At 34.9% G+C, this 17,840-nt stretch overlaps 1 protein-coding gene and 1 long non-coding RNA gene across 2 annotated transcripts in view; both read right to left on the reverse strand.

Annotated features, from left to right (window-relative positions):
• IL1RAPL1 (interleukin 1 receptor accessory protein like 1) overlaps positions 1-17,840 on the reverse strand; it is a 786,803-nt gene that overhangs the window by 335,540 nt on the left and 433,423 nt on the right. The window lies entirely within an intron of this gene.
• Positions 5,262-12,689, reverse strand: LOC148055759 (uncharacterized). Its single transcript, XR_015705022.1, has 3 exons — positions 12,564-12,689; positions 7,830-7,940; positions 5,262-6,521 (listed from the first exon to the last, which is right to left on the reverse strand). It is a non-coding gene; the product is annotated as an uncharacterized LOC148055759 (long non-coding RNA).

The following is a 17,840-nucleotide window of genomic DNA, read 5'->3' on the forward strand; positions in this document are numbered from 1 at the left end:
TCTAATTTATCATCTGCCAAATGTCTCACTTTCATAAATCTGCAGGAATAATTATATATTTTCTCTAGAAAACGGAAATCTGTAATGGCTGGAGAAGGGATTGAAATGTTTAAACAACCCATTAAAAATATACAGTGCTAACACAGTAGGGTTATCTGTGACTGCTCTCTGTCTACCAAGGTTCTCAACCTTATCCCCATACTTCCCTGGAGGTAATTTGGTTTATTAATTACCTCTGCTGGACATTGCATAACTGGTGCTCTTCAATACAGTCTTTATTTCGACTGAACTCCTAATATTTCCTTATTAAAATATATAGATATATAAAGTAATAATCAAGTAACTGCATAATTATAGACTTGACTACACACTTAAACTTTTTGGAAAACAAAATTTTCAAGTTAATTGCAAGATCCTTGCCTGCTAGTTTTTCAAGATTGTAATAGTGGTAGCTATAGTAGTGTTTGCATATTAAAGGAAAACAGAAAAACATGGATCACAGTATGGTTTTGTAAAATAGCTGTTTTCATATTACACTACTTTGAACTTAATATATTACATTCTTGATTTCACTTGGACTCAAAATAGCAGTATAAATGATCAGACTTTGTTTTCCACAATATATTACTAGATGTTTAGCCAGATTGTTTTGTTTTCTTTATTGAAAATAAAATTATTTTGAAGGCATGATTAAGATATAGTTACAATACGGTTTTAGGTTCCCTAAAGCTTATTCAAAATCATTACAATTAAATAAGACAATGATCTCTAAACTGCTTAAATCACCATTTAAATCACTACTTAAATCATATTTCTTCTATGAGAGTACTACATACTAGAAGAACTAATGGGCTATGAACTAGAAGAGAATACCTGCAACTGTCCCTATTTCAGTGTGTGTTAAGAACATGTATATTCTAGAGAGAATTCTAAACGTGTATATCCTCCACTCCCTCCTTCCCTATACATACCCCAGAGAACTGGAAACATTTTATGTTACTATTTGAAGAGGTCAGTCAGTTCTCCAGCTGAAGCCTTTTATTGCTAGCAAGAAGCTAACCTGTCAAATTTACAGAATACTGCCTGTTCTGTGAGTCATAAAAGACTAAAAAGGGGAGGCATCATTTTCATTATCTCTGAGGAGAAAAATATGTATCTTCAAGGTTATAGGACGAAAATTCCACAGAGCTCATAGAATCATAGAATATCTCAAGATGGAAGGGATCCATAAAGATTGAGTCCAACTCCCTGCTCCTTACAGGACTACCTAAAACTAAATCATATAGAGATACCATGGTAAACATAGGAATTCTCAGTAAATATAAATAACATGAATTATGATATCGTTTTTTGTGATCTTTGGAGTTTTAGCTCATTTTGAACAAGATGTAGATTTTTTTTTTTTGCATAATTTCCACTTCCATCACTTATCTAAATGCTGTAATTCATATAAAGTTCATGACCTAGACGGGATCACAAATAGTGTAAATATGGAAAGACCTTTTTGACATACTCTGCATGTCAAACCCCTTAAATTTCTTTTAACTGAAGTGGTAATTTGCTAATTAATGAAGCTGAAGTGACTGAAAAAAATAGACCCTTTAAGCACTCAAAATGAGAATAGAAAAATAAACTGCAATAATTCTGAGAGTGTAACACAGGATGAGTAAATCACGCACATTTGATTGTGATTTCTAACTATGTGGCAACATCAAAATCATTCTAAATACATGAAAATTACTTCCTTACCAATTTCTATCAATTGCTGCATAACAGTTATTCAGTAGCAGATGATGGTCCCCTTACACTAAATATTTTCTCCTTTTTTTGGTGACAGAAAATCAAAACCATCATCCTACTCCCAGTGATTATTTATGCTTTTAAAAGAAATAGCATCCACGATGCAATTCAGATTTACATGAATACAAAGACGTATTGTAATTCTGTATTGTAATTTGCAAAATTTGCAAATTTAATATACAGTGCTTCAACAAACAAATTTGGTTATCACACCTCTTCTAGACAGAACTATTGAAGAATCAGAAAGAGTTAGATGTCAGTGCACATAAAATGCTCAAAACTTCATTAATCATGTAGCTGTTCACTCAAAAACTTTACTCCCCCTTTAGCAGTCTTCACACTGCTAAAACAATAGTGTATAATAGTTATTCTGTTACTCAGATTAAATTTCTTTGATACATTTTCTAAACATCAATGAGTAAAACATGGTGGTCAAAGTAAGGACCGCATGTTGATGATCATCTTGGTGGCAAAGGACTGAAACACTGGCAGATTGCTCATTTAAAGTCACCGTTTAAATGAGACTTCGAGAGGAGAGACTGACAGTAGGATTCACTGTAGTTTCCAAAAGTTAAGGTTTTCATGCAATATTTGCTGTTCTGTTTCACGCAAGAATGTAATGCCATAGTCTGCTATAGAGCCTCATCCACATTTTTACTCCCCCCTTCCATCATTTTAGAGGGAAGACATACATGCTTGGACATTCCCCAAATCCCACATAAGACAACACCTGCTGTCCCATGTAGATCACTTTATGTCAACTCTTATGTGTGAGACACAGCAGGGACCCACTGCCCAGCACAGCTTAACTCATCCAGCAACCAGCCGTGCCTATTCTGCCCTGGTGGGACTGGGCAACTCTGATATTCAATGCTCAAAGAATGCCTCAGAAAAATCTGGATCATAACTTATTTTTCTCATATTATTTTGTCCATGCAATTGTATCTTACTTTTTTCACTGACAGAATGTAACTGTCATGAAAGCTGGTGCAAGTCACATTTTCAGACCATTTCAAGTCCAAAGAAATGGCATTTACTGATTAATCTTGTTGGTCTTACTATTTTGAGTATATGCACATTAGAAAAAAGGAGAAAAAAAGTTCTTCCGAACTCTTCTGTTTTAGCTGATTTAATTTTATTTGGCTTCTGCCAATTTTCCTCATGCACTGAACACCCACAAGATTTGGAGACGTGTGGGAGGATTTTTCTCATAAAGAATAGGAAAGTACAGCTTAAAAGTACCACTCTAAACAAAATGTACATTATTACATACACTGCTGGTTTATTGCTCTAATTAATAACTAGGTATTTTCTTTCTGGTGAACAATATGAGAGCTAAACAGAGTCCCTGTTTTCATTTATTCCCTGTTGAAGACTCCTTGTGACCAACAAGCCTAATGCTGGGACCTGTAGAGTTTTAGAATGATTCCCTAAATAAACTTTCCCACAAAAATTAAATAAACGGAAGTCTGCTCTGATAAGGAAAACTTCATAATGGAAAAACTGAACAGTTTTTCAAAAGCAAGGCGGAATATTTCAGGCTAGACAACTGTTCTAATACAACACCCCTTGAATAATGAACAGACTTGAGCTTGAGAAGGTGTTCCTGGGGCCCATAAATGAGTCTGCATGCTGTTTTGGATTCAACGCTTGAGAGTCAAATGGAAAAAATTAGCAATTTCAATAAGCATGAATGGAATATTTACTGTTTGTGTATCATAACAGTCCCATAGGTCTCACACTTATCCAATGCTATTCTTGTCTTTTCAAGTGATGAATGGATCAATGCAACATTTCTATCAGCAGGAAAAGGGACTGTCACTTTCCAAACCTGAAAGCCATGCTACTGTGAAGGAAATCTTTCAGGGAGAGGGTTTTTCACCCATGTAGCAGTCAGTGCTTTGCAGTGAAGAGATCTGATGCAGCCTCAATGTCACCACCAGCCTTGACTGTGCCTGCCCAGGGACGCTTGCCCTGCTCATTCCTACATGGTGGCCTAAGAGAATGATACAACCTAGAAATGGGAAAACTATGTGTGTCTCTATTAAATCTCATCACCATCTTAGAGAAGTTTAAGAAGGACAAGGACTTAATATAATTTTGTATAACATTAAATCTGTACAACTTGTTAATAACTTTCCTACCTATAGTGCTATAGAGCCCGGGGTAAAATTCATAGGACAGAAGAGTCGGAGATGACATATTAATTTTAACAAGGTATACACACCTCATTAAAATTAAAACCATACAATTCTACTACCATGCAATCTGTAGATTTAAAATGCATGAACAAAAAAATGTGAAGTAACAAATTAGATGTAAAGGAATGCAGTAATTAAAGTTTCCTTAATCCTGCCACCCTGTATGCCTATATTACAATGTTATCTTTAACTAGCATAAGCAGATTTCTTTTCCCCATCTTTTCTCCACTCAGCCACTTCCTCTTCTTATTTGGTACTCTGGACGTACAATGCATGTACAATCCCCAGTAAATGTGCTCTGATCTCATCTTTCTTTCTATCTACCAGTATGCAGGTCCCAATTTTACTTACTGCATATCCTGAACTGAATATAAAGGATTTAATTTCCTTATAAGCTTGTATATAGTTTTATCACTGCACTATCCAAGTTTTTCATTAGCCTTTCACCTTTCAAACTAGAATATTTGACTGCAATCTCCCAGGGTAATTATTTTTCCTTTTTCTGCCCCGTCCTGAAAAGTTGAGCCAAACAATTCATAAAGAAATAGTTGTTTTCACTGGAAAGTTAACTGAAATTTTCTATTTTTAGATTAGCTCCTCTCAAATAAACCTTGGCTGAGTGAAAGTGACCATTAAATGACATCTACTTGGAATGACTGCATGAACAGCTAAAAAATCAGCTTACTCCATGTGTAACTTATGTAGACTCAATTCCTGAGTTCCAGCTGCTTAACTGACTACCCCTACATTCAAGTTAAGGCTCTGTGTGGTTAACAAGGACATTACCAGCAACACTTGAATGATACTTCAAATGAAAACACATTAGTGATGATAGAAGGAAAGAATATGTTTGGAAAGAATATGTTCAGATTTTTTAACAGCTCTACAGCTTTTAATATGAGTTGACAACTGCAAATCCAGGTCCTGCTGGAGTTATCAGACAATTTCCAGTGAGTGAGAAGTCAGAATCTCAGTCAAAACTCAGACACTTTGGGAGGGAACAGTTTTCTATTGAAAAGTACTCGTATTTTCTGCACTTTGGTAATAGCATAACCCTTTGCTTATTGGGGAAAGAATTGTTCCTAAAGTAAATGAGATTCAGGTGCTTTGAAGCCAGAACAGCGGATACAGTTGTTAAACTAATGCTGCAGAAAAAAAAAAAAAAAAAAAAAAGACAGACTTTAAGTGCACGTTCTCAGGATACTCATTTCCAGCTCAGCTGGGAGTAGTGGCAAAAACTAATGCCTGTCAGTCCTGGAATATCGCATATCCAGTGCTCCCGTAGTGAATTAAGTAAAGACGTTTCTTTAAAAGCCTCATCTTGTGATTTTTACACTTTATTATTTATTAGTGTTATGCAGCAACATACTGCAGGACACTGCATCCCACATGTCCCTTGTCTGCATTCCAGTAGAAAGACCTGGCGTTTGCCGAGACTGAGGGTCTGCCCTGTTCAAGTGCTGAACAGATACAAAGCCAGGAGGTCTAGGCACCTTATCCTTCTTTACCCCAGCACTGAGTGAAAAGGGTATCTGGAAGCACATTTCCATTAAAAGGCAAGGTTTTGGTTTTTATTTTTCATTTGCTTAATTGTAAATATTATGCTGAAATAAATTTAATTTTTATAAGGCCTTGTCTTTTGCCAAGAATCCACAAACAGAAAAACAATACAAGAAAACTGTAGCCAAAAGTAAAGATGTTACGAGCAAAGCTACTTTTAGTATGAAACACTAATAACAAACACAACTTTGAATGCATTTGATTCAATCTTTGGCAGTAAAGTATCATATTAATAGTCATACTTTAAACAACACCAAAGGTACAGCAGATATAATGTCACACATGCAGAAACTGCCTGTGACTGTCATTTACCCGTTATCTGTAAAGACCACAACCGTGTGGGTGTATTTGAATATGTGCTCTCATTTAATAACATACCACAGCTGGGTGTTACTGACTGCTGCTTGTAACATGTTAAGACTTATGTTCACAGCATCAAGATTGAAATCAGCTGTGAACCTGGGCCTCAAAGTCATTAGTCCTATTACCTGCATATACATATGCATGCATGTATATTATATATATATGTATTTATCTTCAAATAATACACATATATGCATATTCAAATCTGTGCATGAAGAAGAGTTCCAGTTATTAAGGCAGCAAAAATGCAGAAACACCTTTCCTAGAAATCGTCGGGGAGAGAAATAGTTCTTGCTGGATCAAGAAAAGCAGCAGTAACTGAAGCCCGCTTTCTGAATGATGGAGCACAACCTCACATATGAGAATGAAGAATAACAGATGAAGTAAAAACTGGAAATGGGGTCAACGGTAGCTCCTATGCACAGGTGAAAACTTGTAGTTTTTTAAATATTGCCCTTAAGCATTGAAAAGATTTCTCTTGAAGTTCCAAAGAGATCTTCACACTCTTCTTTCCAACTATCAATACCAATGGCACACTTTCCCTTCCTGGATCATCTCTCCGTCTTCTCCCCCAGGTCCTGGCTGAGGTTGACCTGCCTATAGAAGAAAAATCACTTGTATCTTTCCTAATATCTTATGACTGCCAACATTTCTCTCTGCAGTTCTCCACAAGCCTTTTTTGAAATATTGTCCCATTGGTTATTCAGGACATGTTTTGGGTGCTACAACACACAGCGAGACCAAGAGATACAGTGCTGATGTCTTGTATGTTGTACTTTTCTTTTTGTTTTCCCTTCATGTAGTTGTTGTAGGCATCTTACTTGGCCATTGATTGTGTAATCCGAAGCCTGACTAATACCATACAAAAATCCCCAACTTGCCTGGTCTTGGCCTAAGGCTAGATGTCACACATTGGAAAGAAGGATTCCCTTCAGTTGTCATATTGTCATAAAACTTCAGAAAAACACAGTAGACTTAGAATGAATATTGAGGCAGAACTAGACCTGGGACCAAATACTGAAATGAGCTGTTTATATTGAATGGGGTTAATTGTAATATCCAGAAAATGCAAACAGACATTTTGAGGGGGTGGGAACAAACCAAAACAAAAAAAAAAAAACAACAAAAACATGTTATGAAAATGTCACTGAAAAGGCATTAGTACTTGTGCTTGTTTGAGCAATCTTTCTGTCACTTTAATAACACAGAGCTGAAGGTGACAAACTTTAATCTCTACTCTCTGCCCTTGGAAGCCAGCCAACTTGATCTTAAAAACTCAAGATCATCACAAAAATGAAGCTGATTGTGTAGTTGATTACTCCTTGCTGCTAAATCTACCCCATTCACCTTATGCTTGAAAGGCGAAAGACTTGTTTGAAAGGGGGAAGGAAAAAAAAAAAAATCAAAACTGTCCATTATTTTTTCTTTCCACTACATATTGTAAATAACTGAAAAGAGACTATATAAAAAAACATTTTCTGTTCTTCAAGGCTATCATAAAGCAATTTAACATATCAGGAAAAAACCAATCATTTTAAATTTCTTTTTTAGACTACTTTTTTAAAAGTTTATTTATTTTTACATACAACCCTCTAATTAAATTTCACTACATAATTGCATTAAATATAAAACTTTGGGATCTTTTTCACTCTCAGACAACAGGTTTATGTATGAAAATGAATCCAGATAAAAAAGCTAAACCAAGAAAGCCACCTTATCTCCTTATATGTTGCCATGTATTTTAAATAGTTTATGTCAAGATCTGGCATGCAAGGCTGAAAAAAAATAAATGCCAAAATCATGGAAAGGTCATATTATAAAGATTTCTTGCTGATTGACAAATTTAATTTGTATATTTGTCATTATTATTACTGTATCAAAGAAAAACTTGAAATACTGCCTTACAGGGGTTCTTTCGGTGCAGCCTGAAGAAGAGTGGCCAGAATCCACAGTGCAGCCCCAAAAAGAGAAAGGCCAAACTCGTTCCAATGACTTGACCATATTCACATAAGAAGTCTGTGACAGACAAAAATGAAATCCAGTTTTCAAGCATGTTCTCATCAACTGTATTCAGACCATCACATCTTGCCTTTAGTTCTCCTTGGTTCACTATGCGCATGTATCTATGTATGCATATGCTGGTGTGCAACTACGGATATACGTGTGCATGTGTGTATTAACGTGTGTATTTACATGCAAACTCTTGCAGTAAGTGAAAACAGGAGCCCTCCTCACTGTCTAATCTTGATTAATTTTCTAAATGAAGTCTAAATTTAGCACTCAGACTATATCATAATTCTTCCTGCATTAAAAGGCTGAATTAAGATTATAGGGACAAACTTGACCTTTGATCATCTTCTCAACCTCTGCAATTAAATACTTCAAGATCTGTTGGGTCAGTCTCATCACCTTTGAAATTAGCAGCACCAGGCTATGTTACTTTGACAGATGGTAGCACTAAGCAAGCACCAAATATGCAAATGTCATTAGTTTTCCTCTATAGTGGGAATATCTGCACAATATTATTTTCAGTGTTACAAATAATTTTTACTTGGTAAGTCTGCTTGTAAGCTTTATGTCTGGAAGACATTAAAAAATGTAAATTCACCAATTTCGGACTATCATCAATTCTGGATATATTTACTAGAAAAGAGTTACACTTTAGTCATTCTCAGCCACCACTGGAACTGATGAAACAATTCAATATGAAATATGGTTATTGCAAACATGGATATTTATTTATCTTATGCTTACATGTGAACTCTGATTTTATCATAATAGGACAAGAAAGAGAAATATTCTTTGAATCCAAAAGATTTAGGTGTTACAAGATCTCATTTTATTACTTCTAGCACATCAAACCTGAAGTCACTTTGAGGTCTCTGACTTCTCCAAGTACTCTGCCCTCTTCACACTAGAGTATTGATTCATGTGCATCAGCACTTCTATGGAAAACCTGCTATTTGACATTGCCAGACTTAATAAGCCACTTGCTTCTCTTCATGCCCTACGTTTTCAAGGCAATATTTCATTAACATACAGTAAATGAGCATCTGTTGCTATTTTCCTTCAGTTCCCTCCATGGTCACCAGCTATCAGCTATCTCATAATGAGATCATGAACTGTCTGGGTCAAATATCTAATTCATACATACTTTAATGGACATGAACATTTGAGAAAAGATGCAACTAAAATTATTATTGACCAAAACATTTAAAAAAATATTTAATCCAAATACCCCTCTTTCCAGAGAGTCCCAGGAGATATAAAAATGTAATAACATCCATTAACTGTCTTGAGGGTCTGGGTCTTCATTTTTCTTCAGCAAGAGTGTTAATTAACTATACCATCTCAGTGAGATGGGCAGCATCTAATTTACATTTTGAATGAGAAAAAAACCATGTAAATGTTAAATGTCATTTTTAGTGGAACAATGATGCGTAGTCTTTCCAGTAGTAGTAGTAGTTTATAATTATATATATATATTATATATGTGTTTTTAATCAAAAAAGGTATATATAACAGAGACTTGCCTTAGCATCAATTCTCAAGTTTGTTTTTATTAGTAGGCTTTCAGATTAGTAAATTTTGATGAACCCATCTGTGACTATTGGAAGACACCCTTAAAAACAGGGATAATGCATCTTTAGAGCCGTCACTGTTTAAAACAATTCAATGTAAGAAACCCTTGCCACAGTGAAAATAGATAAAATTCACAGGCTTCATCAACATAATCCACTCAAAAATTGTTTAGAGACATGATTAGAGAAACAGAGGGATTTCTTTATTTCTTTAAGACTTCAGAGACTGAAGTCTTAAATTAAGACAAAATTAAGTCAGAACAAGGCTTTCCAACAAGAGAATATCGATAGCTTGCTGTCAAGATTCTATAGGCTAAGGCATTTATTCTTCAATTTCTTCTTCACTTGTTTATACCCCTCCCTGCAACTCATGCTGTTCTGTCTTTTTGAAGAGAGATACTATTTTTCTTCCAAAAGGATAGGCACAAAATTTTTGATGGTCAAAACCGGTGAGATAAGTCCTCAAAATAATCAAGACAGTTTTTTAATCTCCCAATTGTTCCCTTTATTATTATTATTAATTTATTTAGTCTTCTTACATTTCGAACTTTGCATTTTGATCATGTAGCATAGCTGACTAAATTTTCCTTCATATGTCTTGCTAATAAGAATCTAGTACTGGGGACCACACCACCTCTTCTTCTTTTTTTATAATATTGGGTGCCTTTCTCTGATTTATGAAGGGAGAGGAGAGAGAAGCAAGGATCAGAACAAGGACCATGAAAGAACTTCTGAATGCTGCTAGGACTGTTTTAGACCAGTCTTGGTTTGGGGGAAATAGTCTAATTGCTGTGGGAAGCAAGGGTTGATTGAATTGTTCCAAAGACATCCTGAAAACATAGCACCTTCTTCCTATCTTTACTCGTTCCTACCATGGGGCACAGGAAAGTAGTCAGTAGGCAGATTCTCTTCAATCTCTCTACTGTACTTGTAACCTTTCTAGGTTACGGCACACACACCCTTTTCAGATTCGACCCTTATGAAAAAGTCATGCAAGACTTCACCACAGATCATCTAATATTTGATGCTTCTTGGAGTCTGACTAAAGAATCTCAGCTGCTGCTTTTCCTTCCCTTTTCTAAAGGAGAATTTGTAACATTTATTTGTGCAGAAACCTTGGAAATGTTATCTAATTACTGAGAAAGGGTCTTGTTTGTTGAACTGATGGTTTTTAAGTCAGTTTGATGAATTTGGGAGCCTCAACCACTATTTTAGATTTGCATTTCAGAAGAATTTAGATTATAAATTAATTCAATCACATTATATTTTTACATTATAGACTCTTCAAATAAAGTTTAATATTTTAAAATGTCAGTCTCATGACATAGCACTGAGTACAGAGATATGTCCCTTAACTTTCACATCAGCCAGTGCATTTCAATGTACGTGATATGAATACACAAAATTAACTTAATTTAGTTTGGGATTCAGTTTAAGATATTTCAGTTCTGTGATCCGCTTACATTTATATATCTGTGTGCTATGTTTAAACTCCTACCGTAGCCATCAGTCTGGCTGATGGACCCTAGCAAATGGTTTAGCTGAAAAGCCACAAAAAGCTTATTTTATTTACCTAAGAGTGGGTGCATAGTGGCATGTGGCTTGCCGAAATGTATCCCACGTTCCACTTTCTTCAGATCCAGTGATATGTCATTCCCTTGTAAATGTCTTGGAAATGCTCCTAGTGCCTCTACAATAGTATTAGACACCTATCCCTGTGTAACTGAATCAAGTCTTAGCTATATTTTAGTGTCAGCTAAATTGCTCTCTGGCCTTAGAACAATGGGAATTAAAGAAGGAAACAATTCACATATGGCTATTTAGCATCTAGATGCTTAACCTGAATTTGACGCCTGCAGGCTGTTTATATACACAGAGGCAGGCATTTGCAAGACAGAGATTCAAAATACAATTTGAAATAAGATGTTAAGAGTAAAGTTAAATTATCATATAAAAGGTAGGAGGCCCATATTATTACTAGCTATACAACTTGGTTCTTTTGAATTCTATTAGAGGAAGCAATTTAAAAAGATAATCTATAAACAAAATTTGGAGAAAAAAAAAAAAATTGAAGCCGTTGTTTTGAAAATATGTGCAAGTCATCTTAGTTTTGTCTTCCATTTTCTCTAGTACCTTGAAGAAAATTATCTACCCTTGACTTAAATATCTGTTGTATAGAATTAACTTTATCTGTATTTTCTTCTTCTCCCCCATTTGCTAAAAGGGCAGCTGATGGGCCACTTCTTCCATACTGTTACATAGCTTGTGGTCCTTTTCCAAGATGGATGAGGTTGGTAGGAGAGTGTAAAATGGACAAAACACTGCCTACTCTTTAACAAAAGAGAAAACGTGTTTCTTACTACAAACAATGTATAATAATGCAACCTGACTATATTAGGACTTTTCCCTCTTAAATTACAGCTGCAAAAACAAACATCACAGTCATATTTTACTATTATACTGAAATGAGATCTGAAGTGTTACTTTTTTAGTCAGAAATATTAATTTAATTGTGACAAGAAGAACCTTGACAATCAAAGGGCAAGTGAAACTGGTTTGCTGAAAGTACTCTTAAGGAAAAACAAACAAACAAACAAACCTCTAATAAAATAGCAGAAGCAATAGTCAGACTAAGTTATTTGTTACATTGCTGTATTTCAGCAAATATCTCAACAACAAAAGAATTAGTAGTAAAAGAAACTTGGTATCACATAAAAGGTTTTTCTTCAAATAATTCTCTCCTCAAGCATTGTCTATGCTATTCCTGTAGGTTCAGAGCTATTAAAATGGGATATTAATAATACCTTCTGCTCAGCCAAATACACCAATTTCTTCTTTTTCAGTATCAACATGCTTGCCCTATTCTGTGTAAGTATAAGCATTACTTATTTTCCCCTCCGTATAAATTAATATATCTTTTAACAAAGTCTTACCTAAAACAATTCTCTGGACTAACTCTCTTAGTTCTCAGACTTGCTTACATCAAGTCCACCAAGACTTCACTTAAAATCATAACTCTACCCATTGTAAAGATCATATTGGTCCTTTATCTACTTACCATCATGCTTGCTTGTTTTTCTGTGTCAAGTTCTCACTGAACCAAGCGAACGCACCGTGTAATTTAGCATAATGCATAGCCTATATCAACTTAAAAATGAGAAGAGGTACCCTGGGCTCACCTGTTTATCTCTTCAGTATTAGGCATTTGTTTTGTCCTAATGCATGTGAAAGTAATTTATCATGTACAATAAAGATGCTAATGTCAGACAGCTGACTTCCTGCAGTGCAGAACAACAGGGGGAATGGAAAATGAGTAGATTTCAATCACCTGACTTCCAACAAACATCAACTTCAAGAAAATCCTAGAACTCATTTATTTCTAGGAACTAGCAACTGCTTTTTCCATCTGAACAGGACACTTAATGTAAGCTTCAGCAACCCAACCTCTATAAATTCCTAATATTTGCCTGAAGGTTTTTACTACTCACCAAGGCATCCCCAAGTCACAAGGAAAAATTTCATGAGTGTCTGGCTGGTCTACCAAGCTTACATTTGAAAAGAAGATGGATGAACCTTGATCACCATTAAAGACAGATTCCTTCTTATGGTTACCAAACACTTTCACAGAAGAAAAAGACCTTGGATAAAGTTCAGACAAGCTTACAAATGGAGCGTAGGAATAGTGAAGGCACAGTCAATTGCTTCCCACACTCTCTACAAACCAAATCAACACGAAGGAGGAGACCAAGGAAAGTCCATCTCCTGTGTGTGATAAACGTTCTCCTGAACTTGCACACCACTTCAAGAGGAAGTCAGAGTTGTTGACTCCTGTACAAAGACCTGTAATGACGTTTCAAACATTTAAATAACTCAAATGGTACAGACATCTCCATCTTTTTTTTTTTTTTCTGTTTTCCTTTTCCATCCCCTCAGTTTTCTTGCCATATGGCTATGAATGCCTATTTGCTAAAAGCTTACAAAGCTACTTTCTTCGTGTGGGCCAATGCTCTAAACCAGGACTTCTGGGCTTCATTCAAAAGCATCCCAGTAAATGCAAATCATGAAAACTTGCAAATCTGCATTCCAAACTACTGTAGAGTAATTTTACATCTGTTTCTAGTGCTCTTTTTCTGTTAATTACTTTACCACTGTGATGATACTTACTTAAAGGAATTAATAGAATAGCACGCTCTTCTGAGAGTTAATTCTGTGTATTGCTAGCACATTTGGTCTTCCTTTAAGAAAGCTTATTTCTCTCATCCATTGTCAGATTTCTTTGTGACTCACACAATTAAATATAACCAGGGATCCCATGCAGATCTAGGGAACACCATGTTTTTGAACTTCTAAGATAACTGTTGTAAGGCTTAATTTTCAGATATTTTCTCTTTTTTGTTTTTCTTGATTTTCATTTAGATTTAACATCTAGTTGTTATCTGAACACTTGCTCTTTTCTTAAGGTAATCATTGGTAAAAACTGTATAAAGAAATAAAAATATTTAAAAGCATATATGGCCAGAGTAAAAGCCTTTCCCACAGTAAGACAGATTTTAAAAATTGTTGGTGCCATGAAATGGTAATTTGCATTTGTAAACATGTTTTACATTATTCAAGATAATGAAGAAATGGTGCTTGCACAAGGTTTATGAAAAATTAATTGTATTTCTTTTTTGCTTACCATTTCCTTCACTAAAGCAAATATTTCCTTATACATTCTGTATTCAGGATTTCTGATAACACATTAAACAATTGTGTGCATACATACTATCACTATGTGCAATATATGTTTTTTAGGAACCAACAGAATGATATATATAGAAATAGCTATTAGTCTTAAAATGAATCGAACAAGACTTCATAATATCTGAAAGAATTCAACAAGTTACTGCAGGGGATGGTTAGGTTCCATAACCTCTTCAAAAATAAACAAAAGACTAAGGGAATTTTATCTAAAAATAAATTGCATATGTTGCTATTTTAAACTTCATGTTTATTATCTCATGCTTATTTCACAAAATAACTATGTGCTCATAATAATGCATCATTCATATAAGTGCAATTATTTTAACTAGCTGTACATAAACAAGCAGTTAAATAGTTACATTGGTTAAACTATAATTGACACGATCTGTCACAACTAGATCTGTTAAACTACAGAAAATCAATATTTTTATATTTGAAGATGATCAGCACAGGAACACATCCTACCTAACTGAAGAAATTTATGCTATTTAAAATCAAAATGAATTTTCACATGATGAAGATAAAGGACTATTTTTCATAAATCCACAGCAATCTCAGGTTTCCAATTATGCCTTGGGGGAAAAAAAAAAAAGGTATTGTATATTATCCTATACTGTGATGCTTTTCAAAGATAATTTGAAGAAGTTTTAGTTGAAAATTTTATCGAGAAAATTAATTTTCTTCCATTTAAAATATCTCCTAAGGTATTCTATTTTATTTCTGTCTTAAATAAAAAATTATATACTAACTGAATTATATTGCAGAAAGTTATACAATTCAGCAACATAATGTCTGTATGTGTGGATGCATGTGTATATCTATGTGTAAACAAAACCAAAAACCACAACTGCTCTGAAGTTTAGCAGAGATATTTACAATACAGCTAAACAGCAAAGATTAAAGCTCACCTTAAAAAATGGGTTAGAAACACTGTTGTATTTGAAGCATCTACCTTCAGATGTGCAACGCCTAAATACAAGACTGGACAATAATCTGCCTCCTTGCTTCCTTCCTTCCTTCCTTCCTTCCTTGCTTCCTTCCTTCCTTCCTTCCTTCTTTCTTTATCTCTCTCTTTCTTTCTTTCTTTCTTTCTTTTTCTTTATTTCTTTCTTTCTTTCTCTCTCTGTTTCTTTCTTTCTTTTTCTTTTTCTTTCTTTTTCTTTTCTTTCTTTCTTTCTCTCTTTCTCTCTTTCTTTCTTTCTCTCTTTCTTTGCTTCACTGTATTTCAGTCTTTACCTCTGTCTAAAATGTTAGATTGTGTGTGACTAATAGAAACAGTTAAAAATTCTCAAGCAGGTGCTTAGGTTTGTTACTGACTGGGGCTGCAAATAGATTTGAAGCACCTCCATAGTTGTTGCTATTCCCAGTTTGAACCTGGCAGTCAGATCTGACTTTGAAACTTCAAAGCTGAACATCACTGAATGAACTATAGGCAGTACTTTTATGGCTGATGTGTACCCAATGAATTTATTTTAAGTGTGTTAAAGTTGGAGAAGGTTTTTCACCTGTAATGAAATTTATCATGCATTATTTAAGCTTGTATTATTACCTATTTTTGTCTGGATCTTATGCTTATTTTATAGCCACTCTCATGTTTTTGAGCAAGACTTGATTGCTTGTATGCATTTTTCTCCACTAAATATTTCAGCTTACCAAAGCAATTAATGTTTGTAAACGTTCAAACACGTAAGTCTGCACAAAGATTCAACTACAGAAAAGTAAATGGTCTACTACCACCATCGTTATTAAGGTCAAATGGAGGACAAAGGAAGATGTTACATATTGTAAGTCCAAACTGATTTCTACAAGGGAAAATACATTGGCTCTAAAGTGAGAATTTCTAGTTACAGATGTAAAAGCAACCTCCTTTAAAACATGAGTTTAAAAACAACAAAGTCATTAGTTAGTAAGAGCAAATTCAGATTCAGAAAGATGTCTGAATTGCTACACACACTGTATGCAGTGATAAAGATGATTTCTAAACACTATTTAACTGGAATATCAATGCAAAACTCTGGCTAAATGTATCATAAAAACCTATTTCATCTTTTGCAATACAACCCATTGTACCACTTTAGCGTAAATCCCAGTCCAGCCTTCCTCTGAGGTCCCATTGTCCTGAGCTGTTAGGTCGGACCATTATTAAAGATACTGTAAGAGAAGTTTCCAGGCAGGGAAGGAAAACATGAAAACATGAAGGAAACGTCAGTTTGACAGGAAGAATATTTCATCTTTTTTGCAACATTAAAGTCGGCAGAAAGTTTGACTGAAACTACTTAGTACTTACTGTTATACCATATATATATATATACACACACACACATAATTTCTGGGAGCTTGCATTGAATATATACATTATCTCCATTATCTCTTTGTGCAGCTTATCGAGTTATATTTACTGCCCATATATGATAAACAACAAGCAACCATGTGATGTGACATCCACTGAAAGACTTAATAGTTTATATCTTCCACTTCCTTAAAATTGCAGCACACAGAAGTTGCAGCAGAATGGTACAGTGCTGTGCCTGAAACAAACTACATTATTTTCTTCCTTGAAAGCAGGGTATAAGACCATACATTTTCTATCATTCAACTCATAGTCCTTGTATTGACCATAGTAAGCTAAAAGCTATTTCTAGCTGTCTGTCTCCTCTTTTCCAGCCATGGGTATGCAGCAGTGCCTTGATAATAAGGCTCGGTCTTGATTTTCTCAATTCCTTTATGGCAGCCAGCTTCCCGTAGGAAGAAAAGCAGGGATAAGAAATAAAAGGTGAGAGTATTCTGAACAGTAGTGAATAAGGATGAAGGTAATTTCTTTGCTTCTGAAGGAAAAAGAGTCAGCCTTCACTACTGTCCCTAGGTTAATTTCACTGAAAATGTGAACATTTCTACTCAATGAAACTCTGTGGATCTACTGTAATGTAGTCACTGTAGAAATCAGTTTGGTCCACTAACTACCCTTTTAATATTGTTCATTTAGTACCGTACAGTCTGTTCCAGCATGTTCTTCTCTACACATCCCATGCAATAGATATGTTTCTCTTCCTTACTGTTGGCACAGGTAGCAAAGGCACGGAACTGTAAAGAAAGGAGCTTCTGAGCAATGAAAATAGTAAGTACTGGACTGTTCCACCCTTCAAGTAAGTTTGAAATAAAAACTAGGCACAGCCATTTATTCAAAGTGCAGTTCTGCTTTTACCCATTTACTCTTTACTGCCTGCCCTCATTACCTCACAGGTGCATCTCTTCTCCCTGCTCTCCTACTCAAGTTATTAGAAGCATCACAGTGAACGTAAGTTTGCTACTAGGTAATTTTAAGCCTCTTAACTGAACTTCTCAATTGGGTCTTCACAACTAAAATAGCTTATAACATTGTTCTGTAGGCATTTAAAGCCCTCCTCATTAAAATAAACAAAAACTTCAAATCTGTAAGAAAAAAATCCTAAATCCCATCCCTGCAATCTTCACTTTATTCCTTGAAAGAAAATACAGTTCTTGTTCAATAATCTTTCTCCAGATTCTTTGGTATATTCTACCAGTATCCAAGCATAAAGTGACAAAGGGGCTGAGTGTTCTGATTTCAGTGATG

The sequence above is a fragment of the Nipponia nippon genome, unplaced genomic scaffold, assembly GCF_047370975.1.
Source record: "Nipponia nippon isolate SJK-2023a ecotype South Korea unplaced genomic scaffold, ASM4737097v1 scaffold_2, whole genome shotgun sequence".
In the NCBI taxonomy this organism is placed as follows: domain Eukaryota; kingdom Metazoa; phylum Chordata; class Aves; order Pelecaniformes; family Threskiornithidae; genus Nipponia; species Nipponia nippon.